The sequence below is a fragment of the Phalaenopsis equestris genome, unplaced genomic scaffold, assembly GCF_001263595.1.
Source record: "Phalaenopsis equestris unplaced genomic scaffold, ASM126359v1 Scaffold236085, whole genome shotgun sequence".
NCBI classification, from domain to species: domain Eukaryota; kingdom Viridiplantae; phylum Streptophyta; class Magnoliopsida; order Asparagales; family Orchidaceae; genus Phalaenopsis; species Phalaenopsis equestris.
The window spans coordinates 26,901-44,827 of NW_018253930.1; positions in this window are offsets into that span (position 1 = coordinate 26,901).

A 17,927-nucleotide genomic window follows, 5' to 3' on the forward strand; every position below is an offset into this window, starting at 1 on the left:
ATTGGGATCAAGTTTTTGGCGCCGTTGTTGGGGATCGCAACGGTTGATCTTTATTTTTAGAAGAATTTTAGTTGAAGTAATTAGGCTTAGAATTTGAAAACTTTAGTGTTGTAAAAATTGTTTATGTGTGAAAGTAGTTTTTTTAATGAAAAAGTGTTGTGAAAATATTTTGTTGTGTTGAATATATTTTTTGTTTTTTTTGCTTAATTGTTAATGTATTATTATTTTTGTTGCGTATGCAAAGTAAAGGATCTACAAGACTTGTGCCTTATGATCCCGAGTTAGAAAAAAGGAAAAAAAATAAAAATAGAAATGACTTAAAAAACTAGAAATATAAATGGAAAACATTCAAAATAATAACTTGGAAAATCATCATAAATCGTTAAGGGATTATGTAAATCCTACAACAGATGAAATTCACTCAAGTATATAAATCCCTGTGGTAGAAGCTGAGTCATTTGAACTAAATACAATTATTATCCAACTGGTGCAGAACAACCAGTTTTGGGGAACTCCTTTAGAGGAACCCTATTTACACTTATCAACTTTTCTAGAACTTTATGTTATATTTCGTTATAACGGCATGTCACACGATGCTGTTAGACTAAGGCTTTTTCTTTTCTCGCTAAGGAATAAGGCTAAATTGTGGTTATACTCATTAGCAATTGGCTCTATTAAAAATTGGGAGGAGTTAACTCAGAAATTCCTAGCTAAGTATTTTTCACCTTCAATGACTACTAAACTTAGAAATGATATTATCTCATTTTCTCAGTATAAAGGGGAATTAATATACGAAGCTAGGGAAATATTTAAGGAACTCCTAAGAAAGTGTCCATACCATGGTCTGCTTGATTAGTTAATCATTCAAACTTTTTATAATGAATTAGTATGATCCCTTAGGTCTAAAATCGATGTTGTCGCTAGTGTATCATTAATGTCCAAACCATTTGATGAATCATATGTGTTAATTGAAGAAATGGCTACAAATGAATTTTAATGGCTCTCTGCGAGGGCAAAATCCTATAAAGGTAGCCAGTACAGATGTGATTGCAATTCTTGCATCTCAGGTTATTGCAATATTAAAAAAGTTGGACCAATTTGGAATAAACCTGCCTTAATTGACTCTAGTAAGTGCAGAATTTTCATTAGGGTATATGATGGATTCTAACTTATCATATGAGACTTTAATTACCATAAGCAACCTATATTCTAACTGTTACAGCTGAGGTTGAAAGAACCATCCTAATTTTAACCGGTATCATACTATTAGGGGTGGAAACCAATTATGGGAAAATAATCATAAAAATCCTAATGGAAGTTGGAATAATAAAGGGAAAATAAACTATAAACCTTCATATCCATTAGACTCTAACAATGATCAACAATTTGAGGATAAGATGTCTATAAAAGAAGTGGTATTGCAAATGGAAAACTAGTTGCAAAGTTAAAATGCTGCGATTAGAAACATAGAGATTCAACTTGGACAAATTACTAATTCACTTAGCAATAGACCCCAAGGAACACTTCCTATCAACATTGAGATCTACCCTCAAGAGAACAACAATGAACAAGTAGAAGCTATCCAATTAAGAAGTGGAAGAGAGATAGAGGATGTGGTTAGCAAAGAGAAAGAAGTTATGAGAGAAATAAAGGAAACTAAAAGACCTAAAGAACATGTTGCTAAGGATCCGAAAAAATTAATTTCTCCAACTAAAATCAATTTAGAAAGACCATCACTTCCATTTCCTCAAAGACTTAGAAAACATGGGTTGGATAAACAATTTTCAAAGTTCATGGAAGTATTTAAGAGGTTAACGATAAATATTCATTTCGCTGAAGCTTTGGAATATATGCCAAGTGATGCAAAGTTTATGAAGGAGATATTAAACAAGAAAATGAAATTTGGGGACTATGAGATAGTTGCACTAAGTGAGGAGTGCAACACTATAATTCAGAAAAAGCTTCGTCGGAAACTTAAAGATCATTTTAGCTTAATAATTTCTTATGCAATTGGAGAAAGATTATGTGGAAAAGCTCTATGTGATTTAGAAAAGAGAATTAATGTGATGCCTCTATCTATATTTAGAAGGTTAGATTTAGCAGATACTTTTATCATTACTATGACCCTTCAGTTAGTTGATCAATCTATCATTTATCTAAAAGGGGTTATAGAAGACGTGCTTGTTAAAGTGTATAAATTTATCTTTCCTATGAACTTTATTGTATTAGATATGGAGGAAGATAAAGAAAATCCAATTATGTTGGGGAGACCTTTTCTTATTACTGGACAAGCTATGTTAGATGAGCAAAAAGAAGAGTTGACTATGAATATTAATGACCAGGAAGTCACTTTTAATGTGTTAAAGACTATGAAATATCCAACTGACAAAAAAGATGATGATTGTTTTTGGATGGATGAAATTGATTATCTAAGTAAAGACCATTTCCAAAAAAGTTTTGAGATTAAGTTAACATATGAGATCAAAATGGACTTTCATGATGAGTTGAAAATGTTGTTTAAAGAAGACTGTATGTATGTTCACAAGAGGTGTGAAATGATGGACGTTACCAAAAATAGTGAAATTTTATATCCATTTGTTGAAAAATCTCATGAACTTAAGAATAATGTACCTCATAATAATTTTAAAGCCTACCTATTTAGGGAATTCATCTACACCACCAGTTTTTATATCTTCATATTCGACTCAATCACAAGAAGAACATGAATTGAATGATGAAATAAGTAAAAGATATCCTAAGAAAGAGTTATTCAAAATCTCTGAATGACATATTCCATGGTATACAGACAAAATGAATGAGATTCTGATGCTAGGGTAACCAGAGTAAACATTGGATACATCGGGTCGTCGATGTTAGACCAAGCACTTCATCGGAGGCAACCCATGGTTATCTTTGTTATCTGTTTAATGTGACTTTTGTTATTTTGGATTGGATAATAGTGAGATGTTGGACTTTGATCCATGTTTGATGTTTAACAGTGGATTGGATTAATGTTATGAGGTAATTTTTTTGTCATGACTAAATTTGTATATGATTTCTAGTAGTAGCAGGTTAACGAGTCTGTTACGACTTAGTTCTCAACCGGAGCTGAGCATTACCTTGAAGCATGTAGAGTTTAGACTTGGACCACTCCATGTCAACTCTATTGTCAACTCTATTTAACTTTGTCTTCACTAAGTAAGGTCATGAACTTACTTAGCGAACAACATCTAGATGAATTGCACTATTTTTATTTATCAGATTGTGTATACCTTAGACTTAGAGTAACCCTGAAATTGGCAACACATGAAGGAATTTTGATCCATGGGTGATAACAATATAAAGTTTTATAATACACCCACATTATTAGTGTAGTTTCTTCCGTTAGAAATTGAAAGTAAGGAGGGGAAATGTGAGTAGAAGGGAGATCAAATTAACCTCAGACGTTGTTTGTTTATGAATCTATGAGTCTATGTATTGGAGTTTGTGTGTCTATGTTTGTGAGTCAATTTGAATGAGTCGTTGGAGATGACAAAACTTATCCCAATATTTAAACTTTTTAGCATCCAACAATTCCTTTATAATGTTTAAAATGTGTTGTTGTTTATTCTTCAGTTTATTTTAGTTCTACTATATAAAATTCCTTTATAGTGTTAAATCAAGCATATTTAGGCTAGATTTACTTTCTACTACAATATTCTACCACATGTTATTTGTTGATAGTTTTGTATGACGTGTAGTCAATTGTAAAAGTGATCTCTCCCTGCCGCATATTTTTGTACTTCATTGTTACACATGTTTGAGTTTAAGTTTGGGGGAGGGGGGAGAGAAAAATGTTTCAAATTTAAACCTTATTTTCAAAAGTACTACAAATAAATTTGTATTTTATTTCTAATGATTATTGTTATGTGGAGTCATCTTAAGGATGTTAGAATTTTAAGTATAGAAATGGAGTGGGAAAACTTAGTTGATATTTTTAGTGAAAAGGGTGAACCTAGAGTTAAGGATATTTAGTGGAGAACTTGGGAAAATGAATAACTATCTTTAGTAGGAAGAATTTATTTTTGAAAAATTAAGGATTCTTAGAATTTTTCTTTTCAAACATTTAAGGCTCTTCTAGAAAGTATTTAAAAAAAAAGACATCTTTTCAAGTGAAGGAAAGTAATAAGTTTTAACTTTAGAGGAGGAAAATGGAATTTAAAATTATTTAAAGTCTTCTCTAGATATAGTAATCCTCACATATAAAAAAAAGAAAAACAAAGAAAAGAATGGATAAAAAAGATCCTAAAAAAGAAAAAGAAAATGCAAAAAAAAGAGAGAGGAGAATCTTGAGGAGAGTTTCCAATAAAAAATTGGTTTCACTTGAGTCTTTTAGAGTAAGGAACTTAAAACAATCCTAAGCTTGCTTTTTGTACTTATATTAGTAAAAAATATTTTTAAGAGATTTCTTAAATATAGAAAGTAAAGTTCATAGGATTCAAAGTTTGAAAAATCTGTATATATTTTTGAAATAGGTAGGAAAACAAATTCCCAAGTTTGATGATAAATATTTTAGACCTTGGGCTAGGCTGATTCACTAGAAGTTCTTCTAATTTGAACTATCATATTTTTAGAACAAAATTTTAGCAATTCTAAAGAATGACCCATTAACTCTAATTTACATAAATTATTTTAAAAATGTAGTATTACATGGAACAAGTAATGTTTAAGTTTGAGAGATTTTGATATGCCTAAAAATGTACAAATTTTCATGCTATATTTATAATGGTATTGCACTTTAAAGGTATGTATTTTTGTGTTTTTTTTGTAGGTACATCAAATTGAAGAATTTGGAGTGATTGGAGCAAAAGGAACAAAAATGGACCAAAGCGGAGCAAAACGGAGCAAACTGGGTCAAACATTCGAACCGGGGCACACCGGAGTCATCGGGGCTGAAACCAGGCATTTAAGTGCCTGTGCCTGGTGCTTAAGTGCCCAAAATGGCACTTAGGTGCCACCAAATAGAGAGGAGGGCGCTTAAGCTCCCAAAATCAGTGCTTAAGCGCCAAAAATGGTTTTCAACATACTTCTAGAATATACATTAGATTTGGACAATTTTTGAAGCGGTGCTTCATATTTCTCTTAGAGAATTTGTTGGAAATGATAAAAAGGACTTTAGAGAAGGATTTGGAGTGGTTAGAAGGACGTTCTTGAAAACTTTTGAAGAGGCACTTGAGGCACCATTTGGAAGATTCATTGAATATGGACACTTTTGAAGAGACACTTAAGCTCCTCTTGGGAAATTATAAATAAGTCTTAGAAATATTTTTAAAATGACTATTAAACAAATTGGAAGAGGATAAGATGGCTTGAAAAAGAAGAAAAAGGCTTGGGCGAGAGCCCCGAGTGGGGTGACATGGTGAGAGAGAAAGAGAGAGAGTGAGAGATTTCCTCTTTTTTTCACTTTGTTCTTGCAGAGGATTATAAGGAGATTGCTTTTAATATACAAGGAGAGTTTGATTTCCATAAAATATAAGTATTTTCATTGTATTTTTATTTGAATCTAGTAGTTTGCTTGTATGCTTTCAAAGTCTTGTTCAATGAAAAGTTCTTGTTGTTTTTCCATGTGCAGTGAGTAGTTTTCTTTACTCTTCCCTCTTATAATGAATTAGTATGCATGTGTAGGATATAGAATTGAGTAAAGTGAGAATATTATGTGATGTTTTTACTTTATTCTTCATTTAAATGTAAACTTGATCAACTTGCATGTTAAAATTTGTTGTGAGAACATGTAAGATCTGTAATGGTGTTGTCTCAATCAATTATGGTAGAATCACATGAGATTGTATGGATGAATGAGATCATGAGATTGTATGGATGAGAATGTAGTCCATATGGTTGAGTGAAAATAAATAGGGAAATAATCTTTGATTGGTGTAGAATTAGAGGTCTTCATAATGACAGGCTAAAGCCCCAATTTGGTTCTTAGTGTTTGGTCTTAATACTAGATGTTAGCCTTCAGGTGAGGGGACGAGGAGACTCTAGAAAGAGAGCTATTATCTCTCTTTATTAATCAGTCTTTAGGATTCTTAAACTATGAATTAGCCATTTTTCTTTATATCACTTGACCGAGGGTAAAGAATATAAGTGCTCCATTTTATTCACAATCTCACTCACTACTTATTTTACTTTTATACATTTCACTAATTTCATTGCATGAGGAAGGGTACTTTTAATATATTAAATCCCACTTTTTGATTTTCATTAAGTATTTTAGTGTAGGAGTAGAAGTAGTATTATAGTGATAATTGTAGGATATAATGAAAATCAAACCTTCACGGACCTTGCGAGCTAAGTGTGTGTTATTCTAAACTAGAACTTCTCTTTAAAGCCGTTGTGATTAACCTCGAACTCCTTGGGATTGATATTCAGGGCGTAATCAGAAAGCCATATATTACTTGATAACGATACGTATACTTGCGTAGAGTCCCTACTACTCAAAGATATAATTGAAATCTTACTTTGCTTGAGATCAAGTTTTTGGCGCCTAGTGGTGTCAACTTCATAAATCTTTACATATAAAAAAATATGGATCAATCACTTTAAAGCACCCCTTCAAAACTTGACCAAATTTAATGGATATTCTAAAAAGTTGGTTATTAGCGTTATAGAGCTAGTCTGGGGTGCTACATAGCCAAATGCACTCAATAAGTGGCGCTATGGCGCCAAGGGTGGCGCTATGGCACCATACAAAATCTTACATTTTTGCTCCATTTTGTTCTTTTTTTCTCTAAATGTCCATTCCATGTGCCTGAAACCAAAAACATGCAAAATACCTTCCTTTAAAGTGTAATATCATCAAAATTATGCTTAAAATGTACCCTAAAAATAGGTAATTTTTAGGTGGATCAATAGCCCAATAAGCCTTATGCTCTATTTCAACCGGTAAATGACATTATTTTCCAAATATGACCTTATATGGTGACATTCATATAGGAGTTTTATATAAGGTCCTATAGGCTCATAATGCACTATCAAGTCTAGCAGATTAATCTGTCCTATTAGGACTTACAATCTTTTCCAATATTCTTTTGATTTCACAATTGAATACTTCTGTTAAACCACTAGTATGAGGGTTACAAGCTGTGATAATTTGATTTTTAATTCCAAAGTTTTTAGTTAATGTTCCAATTATTCTATTCTTAAAATGACTTCCCCATCTGTAATAATTACTCTCGGCATAAACCTAATAAAAATATTTTTTTAAAAAAAATTTATAACACACTTAGCATGATAGTGAGGTAAACCAACAGCTTCAATCCATTTAGAAACATAATACACATCTAACAAAATATAAAATTTTTTCAGAAGATGGTATAAATGGTCTTATAAAATCTAAACCCCAAACATAAAAAATTTTAACTTCTAAAGTAAAATTTAGGGAATTTCATTATTTCTAGATCTATTGCCTAATCTTTGACATCGATCACATATTTTTTATATAAATATTAACATTCCTAAATAAAGTAGGCCAATAAAATCCAGATTGTAAAATTTTAAATGCAGTTTTATCAACTCTAAATTGCCCCTCAAAATCTACTTCATGACATTTTTGAATAATTTCTCGGGTTTCTTCTATTAGTACACGTATTTGAATGACTAAGTCCCTACATTTTTTATATAAATAAGGGTTAACCTAAAATTAAAATCTTGTGTCATGAATGAACTTCTTTATTTGATGGTTATATAATCTGTAGGGTAAAATGTTACTAACTAAATTAGCATCCCAAGGAATTCACCATTCATTAATCACATAAAGTTATTCATCAGGAAAATTTTCATGTATTTCAATATTTTTATCACCATAATTTTCATTTTGAAGCCTTGATAAATGATCAAAAATTTGAAAATAAAATTTTGCATTAGAAGGACCTATCTAATTAATCATGATTTAACATCCTTATTCAACATTAAATATTTAATAGCAGAATGATTAGTATGAATAATACATTTTGCCTCGATAAGATAAGGTCTAAATTTATAAAAAAATATACACTATTCTCAATAACTCCTTTTCAGTAGTAGAATAATTTTTTTGAGCTTCATTAAGGGTTTTACTAGCAATGTATATAACTTTAAAAATTCTATCATATTTTTGTCCTAATATAGACATAATAGCATGCATCACACATTAATACAATTTTTGAGTTAGGTGAAGTGATTAATTTGTCCTTTAATAAATTTAAGGCATTAAAATATTCTTCATTAAAATCAAAATTCGTGTCTTTTTCTAGAAGATGACATAGAGACTTAGCAATTTTTAAAAAGTCATTAATATAGTGCCTATAGAATCCAACATGTCCCAAAAAACTTCTTACTCCTCTCACTATAGTAAGAGGTGGTAATTCAACAATAACTTGAATTTTTGTTGGATATACTTTCATGACATTTTTAGAAATCTTATGCCTTAACACAATTCCTCCTGCCACCATAAATTGACATTTTTCCCAATTGAGAACTAAATTTGTTTCTTTGCAGCATTTTAGAACTCTAGCTAAATGATCTAAATAGGAACTAAAAGAAGTTCCAAAAATTGAAAAATCATCTATAAAAATTTCAATTCCTTTCTCAATTAGGTCACAGAAAATAGACATAATACATCTTTAAAATCCCAATCATTTTAGGAAGACTTTTCCTAGCCACTAGAAGAGCTATGATAGATGTGCAATAAAGTGAATTAACTATGAGGGTAAATGATGAGGAATTTTCATTCAATGTTTTGAAATATTTGCAGTACCCTTCTAAAGGGAATGAAGATGCATGGTTTTAGATAAATCAGTAGAGCTAGATTTGGATGATGAGGAAGTTACAAATTTTCAGGATGAATAAACTCTATTGATTCTTATTGACTCAAAATTTGTTCATGAGAGGTTTGAGATTCTAGATACGACAAAAACTAGTAAACCTTTTATTCCTTCTGTTGAGGAACCCCATAAACTTGAGATGAAGGTTCTTCCCACACAAGTAAAGTATGTTTACTTGGGTAAGTCATCTACATTACCAGTTATCATATCCTCAAATTTGACTCATTTGCAAGAGGAGAAATTAATGGATATTTTGAGTAATTATAAGAAAGCTTTTGCATGGACTTTAGTAGATATAAAAAAGATAAGTCCTTGTATTTGTATGCATAGGATCCTGATGGAAGATAATCATAAACTTCAGGCAGATCCTCAAAGGAGATTAAAATAAATTATGAAAGTAGTTAAAAAGTAAATATTGAAATGGTTAGATGCAGGTTTTATCTATCTTATATTTGATAATCACTGTGTTTCTAAGAAAGGGGGAGTTACAGTGACTATTAATGAATAAAATGAAATAATTCTAACTAGACATGCCACTAGGTTGCCTATATGTATAGATTATAAAAAAATTTAAATTTTGTCATGAGAAAAGACAACTTTCCTTTACCTTTTCCAAATCAGATGTTGGATAGGCTAGCTGACCATCCACATTTTTGCTTCTTAGATGGATATTCATGGTATCATCAGATACTTATAGCTTTTGAGGATCAAGATAAGACAACATTTACAAGTCCTTATGGAACTTTTGCTTTTTTAAGAATGCCTTACAGGTTATGTAACACACCTACTACATTTCAATAGTGTATGATGTCTATTTTTTGTGATCTGATTGAGAAGAAAATTGAAGTTTTTATAGAAGACTTGTCAATGTTTGACCCTTCATTTGATTCTTATTTAGATCATTTTGTGAAGTTATTGAAATGCTATGAAGAGACCAATTTGGTTCTAAATTTGAAGAAGTGTCAATTTTTGGTTTCGGGAGGTATTTTGTTAGGAAATAAAATATCTGAAAAAAGTATGGAAGTAGACCCAGAAAAAAAGCAAGTTATTGAAAAACAACCTCTACTTATAACTATGAGGGGATTTAGAAGTTTTTTAAAACATTTTGGATTCTATAGGCGATATATAGAGGAATTTTCCAAAATTTCAAAACCTCTATGCCATTTCTTAGAAAAGGATGTCATATTAAATTTCGGCCATGAAGGCCTAAATGCCTTCAATACTATGAAAGAGAAATTAGTCACCGCTCATATTATTATTTCACCTGTGGGGGAAACCATTTGAGCTAATGTGTCATGTCAATGATTATGCTATTGGGGTAGTTTTAGGACAAAGGCACAATAAATTATTTAAAGTTATAGGCTATGCCAGAAAAACCTTTAATGAAGCTTAAATAAATTACACTACTAATGAGAATGAGTTGTTAACTATAGTATATGCTTTTGATGAATTTAGATTCTATTTGATTTGAACAAAATGTGTTGTTCTTACTGACCATTCTACTATTAGATATCTGATGTTAAATAGAGATGTAAAATTGAGATTGATTAGATGGGTCCTTTCGATGCAAAAATTGATATCGAAGTTGTGGATAGGAAGGGTTTTGATAATCAAACAGCTGATCATTTATCAAAACTAGATAAGAGAAATACATAAATTTATGAAGATGAAATCAATGAAACATTTCTTAATGAGCAACTATTTGTTATTACTGAGTGGCATATTCTATGGTATGTTCATGTAGTAAATTTTATAGTTATTGATACTTTGCTCCATGGCATGATATACCATCAATGAAGAAAATTAATCCATAATGCCATGACCCATATCTTTATAGAAAATATAAGGATCAAATGATAAGGAGATGTGTACCTATAGAAGAAACCCTAGAAATTATTAAGAAAGATCATGATTCTGAATTTAGGAGACATTTTAGAGTTGATAAAACTGCTTTTAAGATTTTACAATCTGAACTTTATTGGCCTACTCTATTTAGCTATGTGAAATTATATACAAAAACTTGTGATGGATGTTAGAGAGTACACAATATTTCTAAGCGTGATGAAATGCCCCTAAATTTTACTTTGGAGATTGAGATTTTAAATGTTTGGGGTTTAGACTTTATGGGTTCATTTGTATCATCTTTACAAATTTTTTATATTCTAATAGTTGTGGAGTATGTTTTAAAATGAATTGAGGTAGCAGCTTGTCCAAATTGTGATGCTTAAAATATAGCTAGATTATTAAAGAAGAATATCTTTAATAGATTTGGTATGTCTATAGTGATCAATAGTGATAAGGGGAGCCACTTTAGGGATGGAAAAATTGAGATATTAATTACTAAGTATGGAATTAAGCATAAGATTGCCAAAACTTATCATCCACAAATAAGTGGTTTAGCAGAAGTACATAATAGGGAAATTAAAAGGATTTTAGAAAAAACCGTCAATTCTAGTAGGAAAGATTGGTATTTGAGATTAGATGATGCATTATGGGCTTATAGTATTGCTTATAAAGCACCTAAAAGGATGTCTCCATATATGTTATTATTTGGCAAAACTTTTCATTAACCAATGAAATTAAAACATAAGCTTATTAGGCTGTTAATAAAGTTAATATAATATGAAAGAAGATGGTGAGAAAAGATTATTGCAGTTAAATGAACTGGATGAAATTAGACAAGAATCTTATGAAAATGATAATATTTATGAAGATAAAATGAAAAAGTAGCATAATCCAAAGATTATTAGGAAATATTTTAATCTAGGATAGTTTTACTATATAATACACGATCAAAATTATTTCCTGGAACACTTAGGATCAGGAGGTTGGGGCCATTTATTGTAGTTAAAGTTTATCCTCTTAGTGCAATTGATCTTAAAGATCCAAGGAATGGTAGGGTATTTAAAGTGAATGGATGGAGACTTAAACGGAGACTTAAACCCTGGAGACTTAAACCCTACATAGGAGGAGAGAGACCATTGATAAATGTGGTCTTAATGTCAGGTCAACATGAGTATATATCTTGATTAATCGGGCTGATGACATTTAAGCAAACACTTATTATGTGGAAACCTAAGTTTGTAATTATTTTTAATTTGTTTTGTTTGTTGTTTGTTGTTTGTTGTGGTGTGAATTATTGGTAATTTTATTTTTATATTTAGGTTTGTGAGTTTTTTGATTTTTTAGGATTGTGTAGATTGAGGGAGGCGAATCCTTAGTCTTCTCATGGTGACTAAACTTTAGAATGTTATTTGGAAATAGAAGGATCAAACATATCCTCTACATCTTAGTTCTCAATCAAACTTAAGGTTTTACTGGAGACATGTTGAGTTTGGACATAGGATTGGTCCATCTTAGTTCTTTACTACCTATTTCTGATCTTGTTCTCTATCATGTTGGTTCAATAGACGAGCTATCTGTGGAGTTTGTGGATGATTTTTTTATTGAACTATCAGGGGTGTATACTTTTTTGGACATTAATACTTAAGGTTGGCAACACATAATCCAATAGTAAAGGTGCTATCTGAACCTAAATATATTTACAAAAATATATATAAGTATCCGACAGTTAAATGAAAAGAGATTCTGTTAGAGATGAGGAGGTGGAGAAGGGAGATGTGATGAGAAAGAGGACGAGTAATCCTTATTTATCTTTAGTATTTATGTGTTTATTTGTGTGATGAAGGACTTGTATAGGATCTAAAATTGAATTTAAATGACTGGGTCCAAATCTGGGTCGGGTGCGTAGGCCTCAGTGCCCCAACACCAAAGTGTTAGGAGCTAAACTGGCGCCTAGGCGCCAATATTAATTGACACTAAGGCGCTACACCAATGTTCAGGGTAGCGTCGTGGCGCCATTATCATGACACCTAGGTGCTACCTCTTCCTGCTCATCGAAATGCCTAAACCGGCCCGGTTTAGGTCAATTTCACGATACTTCCTCCTCGACCCTTCTTCTGCGATTGAGAGGCTATACTTAGGGTTCTTCCTTCCCTTCCAATTTTGATTGATTTCTGAAGCTTTGTAGAGTGGAAACCACCTCCCTAAGTTACATTTCTAGTCCTTGAGCTTGCTTTTCTATTCTTTTCTTCATCTGGGAACTTTTCAAGTTTTTGGAAGCTTGCGAAGAAGAGGGGACTTTCGTGGGGTGAGGTAGATTAAGCCCATAACCAACATCTAGTATGCATCTACATTATTCCTTTGCCTAATTTCTTTGAATTGTTATTATTGTACCTTTCATATGGCCTCCAAAACTAAAAGTGGAAAATCTCAATCTTTTTATGATAAGAAGAAGTTTGTCAGCTCCAGAGCTCAGGAGTGATACAATGACAACTTAGTGTCGAAAAAGTTGATATCAAAGAGAGGATTTGTTAATCCAAGGGGAGAGGTGGAAAGAATAACTAAAACTATGAAATGAAAAAAATTATGCTATAACACTTTTGTTGTTGTGGTGCCAATGATAAGAGAATTTTATGCTAATCTGCCTGAAGCTTTGGATGGATTTTTTTGTGAGAGGAATTTATGTGGATATTTTTTCTTCATGTATCAATTAATTCTTGTCTTTGACTGATCTCTCTTATTGTTCCTATGTTGATTCTGCTTTGACTAATTCTTATCTCGATGAAGCTATGAATGCTTAACTAATGGTAGAGGAGAGTAGAAAGTTAGTGAGGGAATTCAGATCAAATTTCTTGCTTCCAAATTAAATGGAAGATATAAGATGTGGCACTTTTCATTTTAGCTAAACTGATTCCTTCTACCAATGCTAGTGAAGTGACTTTCGATTGAGTCTTATTAAAGTGTTGTAGTCCGATGGATACTCCCATTAATGAAGGTTCCATCATTCATTATTCCATAGTAACTTCCACAAAAGGGGAAATGATTCGTGGTTTGGGGTATCCATCTATTATCTTCTCCTTATGCCAACATGTCAGAGTTTCTGTTAGTAGTGTGGAGGAGATTCTGCAACCATTACATCCAATCACTGCATAAAATATTGAGTCATATAGGTGGCATGTTGATTTTGGAAAAGGATTAGATATAGGACTGCCTAACTCTGCTACTTCTTACCATCCATAGCCTACTACTTTGAGGGGTGTATTTTAACAAAAATTAAAAAATTAGAGAATGTTAATGAAATTTTAGATGGCAAGGTGTATATATTGAATGAGCATTACTCACACTTGGATGGGCAGTGCAAAAGTAGATTTGATCATCGTGCCAAGTTTCAAGCAGTTGAAGTGGAAATGTACAGGAAGAATCAATGGTTAGGTGAAGAAGAAGTGATACAGTTTCCTAGATATCCTTCGTACTAGCTGTATGCACATAGTCAGCAGATGGATGAGGACTCTGGTGATGATGAGGAGGAAAAGTAGATTTATTTTTTTGTTTGTGGACGTATTAACATGTTTTGTGGATGTATTGGAAATATATTTCTTTGTTGTTATGTGGTTGTATTGAACTATATTTGCTATTTCTTATTGTTGTTACTGAGTTTACTCCGTTGAGCATATAGTTGTTGTTGTGGACCTTTAGTTTTAGCTATATGTTATAATATTTAATTTTTTTGGTGTAATTTCATTTATTTTATGTTTACCTTATTTAGTGGTACTTTACCTGCTATTGCATACTTATTCTTTCCTACTTTTGTTTGTAATATTGTTGATAGACAAATGCGGTAGAAGGTAATTATGCATTATTTTCTCCCCACTTATATTCATGTTTTACACTTTTTAATATATTGAAAATTAAATTTTTGTGAGGACAAAAATTTTTAAAAGCTTAAATTTATTTGTCCTTAATTACAAACACTTAAATAGTTATGTTTTAAAAGGAATTGAGGTATGTGGTGTAATTTGAAATTATTGCAATTTTAAAAATAAGAAAAGCATAGTATCTTTATTTTAAGTTCTATGAAAATGAGGATAGGCTAGTGTAAGGTTAACTTGTAGTTTAACATGTAGAAAAATAGTTTCACTATTTTTTTGTATTGAGTTATATACTCATTTAACTAAGTATCCTTATATATATACTTCATAAGAATTAAGACTTTATTCAAATCATAGTTTTAACAATTACATATTAAAGTGAAATGTGTGGTTGGCATCACTTTAGAGAGTTGATAGTTGAATTAAAAATCATTAAAGGTCTATCTATATATAATAATACCGTTAAAAATAATACTAAGGATTGAAATATACATCCTAAAGCAAGAAAAAAGGTGATTAAAAGAAAAATATTTAGTGGGGAGAAGTTTGAGGAGAAGCCTAATAAAAAATTGGTTTCACTTAACTCTTTTTAAAGTTGAATAATTATTACATTCCCAAGATTATGTGTAATAAAGGTGTATTTGTAATTTTTTCAAAATGGAGTGCTTAAGTTCTATTTTTCCACCATTTAAGTTACTTTAGTTAACATTTATTAACTACTTTGTGAATTGAGTAGAAAATCAAGTATTCCTAGTTAAATGAAAGATTTACTTTTACCCTAAGACTAGACTTGTCTGTTAAAGTTAATTAAAATTTATACTATGAGTTTTCTTTATGTAAAGTTGTTGATAATTTTAATTAAACCCACTTCCTCAAATTAATAGATTTGGTTTTAAAATTTTAGTGTTACTTGAGGACAAGTAACATTTAAGTTTGAGGGATTTTGATGTGTAGAAAAGCATGCTTAATTTCATTTATATTTTACAAATTTTTATGAATGAAATCATACTTAAAAAGGGTATTTTATATTTTTCTTGTAGATACAACATGTATTAGAAGTGGAACGAAGTGGAGAAAAAATGGAGCCGATATGACGCAATTGAAGATCCAAAAGACTGGCGCCTAGGTGCCAGTCATTAGGCACCAAGGCGCTCCTACCAAGCGCCTTGGCACCACTAACTTGGCTGCCTAGGCACCATTGTACAACCGAGCAGACAGAGAGGACGCCAGTTCAGTGGCGCCCGGGCGCCAGTTCAATGGCACCTCGACGCCAACAACTACTGGGCAGATTTTGAGCAGTTTCTCTCCATGACATGGAGAGTTATTTGGAGGTTAAAACCGTTCTTTAAGAAGAATTAGAAGAGAATTTTCTTTGTTGAGATGAAGGAGAGAACAGTATGGATTGCTGTAGGAGAGAATTACGGTTTTTACTTAGAGATTTTTGTGAGATTTGAGAGGTGTATTGTAAGGAGATTATTCAGCACGGCAACAAGGGCCTAGAAGATCCTAGGAGAGTATTATCAGAGCATTGTAAAGAGGAAGAAACTAAGTATTGTGCATTTCTTTTATTATATATTTGTAAAACACAACTACCTAGTGGATTTGCTTAATGTTAATGATATTTTGTGGTGCTTTCTCCATACACTGTGAGTAGTCTTTTCACCTTTCTCTTGTGATGATTATGTAAGTTGCATAGGAATAGAAGAATGCTTTTAAAATTGGTTTTCAATCTTTAATGTGATGAGTATTCTTTAAAGCTTCATTTACTTTTCATTCAGGTCAAAAGATTAGTTAAAATATGTTGTGATCCATAGTGACTCGGGAGAGATATGGAAGAACAATTAGAATATTCATGTTGAACTATAGGGTATGAAGCAAATAAATTATAGTGCGATGCAAAAATATAGGGAATTAATCTTTGATGGGTTCAAATTGGGGCTTAAAGAATTAAAATCAGTTTATCTAGACTTCTTTATGCACTCGATAGAGGGTAAAGAAGAGAATTGCTCCTATTTCATCAGCCACAGTTACAATTTAAGGTAATCATTTTCCTACACGCTACATATATCATTGTAAGGGATGGTAGTTTTATATCTTCTTTATCACCAATTCAAATATATTTAGTAGGATTTCTGTAGGAGTCAATCTTCATTCTATAGAACTAGTTAGCACAACTTAAAACCAACTTTATTTCCATGCCAAAACCAACTTTAGCAGGCTAGAACCTCTCTTAAGTCTAACTACTACACGTCCTGTGGGATCGACATTCCGTCTCCTCCGATGTCTATTTCTTGATGCAACGACGATGACAAGTTGTTTGCGTCGAAAGTGTTCGATGTGAATTGGACAAAAATAACATTATCGACCACCAAATTAACGTCGGAAAAAATCAGACGTAAATCAGACATAAATCCGATGATAACTCTCAAATATCATCAGATTTGCATCTGATTTAGGTCTGATATGTCCGACGCAATTATGCTTAATTCTTATAGTGCCTCAACAAATAAGAGTGGAGATTAGACAACAAGTAATCATGAAAGTAAAGAAGTTGATCGAGGCTAGCTTTATCTAAGAAGAAAAGTGTCCCTTCTGATTAGCCAGTGTTTTACCGGTTAAGAAGAAAAAAGGATATATTTGCTTGTGCCTAGACTTTCGAGATCTTAACAAGGCATGTCCTAAAAATGAATCCTCTTTACCTATATCAGAACTAATGGTTGATATTAACTCATCATACATAATTTCCTATAAGTGTAGCCTATGTTGCTGTAAGAGGACGAGATGAGCCGAAGAGATCCCAACCTTTATTCAAGTTGGTGCGAATTGGGATCTTAGCAGCGTTAAGGCGAAATGACAAAGGTTGTCGTCTTATGTAGGCTCACAACTTCCTCAAATATGCCTCAAGAATGCTTGTCAGTGTCACATATCTGGGACAACCCCATGTTCCGCTAGTCACAAAGTTTTTTTGATATACATGCAAGTTTGTTATTTCTATAATTTTTGTTTATGTACTAATTTTCTTATAAAACAAAATTTTAATTACACACTAATTTAAAGTTTCATTAGTCCACTTGATTTTTGAAAAAAAAACGCTACTTTGATTTTTTTATTATGGTTGTGAAGTACATTTCAATGTCTCATCATTGACCAAGTTAATTTGAACTTGGCTCAAACAATTTTGTATTTATTTAACATACCTCTCAATCAACAAAATTGCTCAGTATTAATTATTTGTCTTATTTTTCAAATATGAATTTGATACTCGGAATTTTTGACCCAAAATGTGTTTATATTCACAGGCAATAAAAAAGATGTAAAAATAAAATAAACCGATTTCAAAAAAACTACCATCAGTTAATTTTTCTTTCTGAGA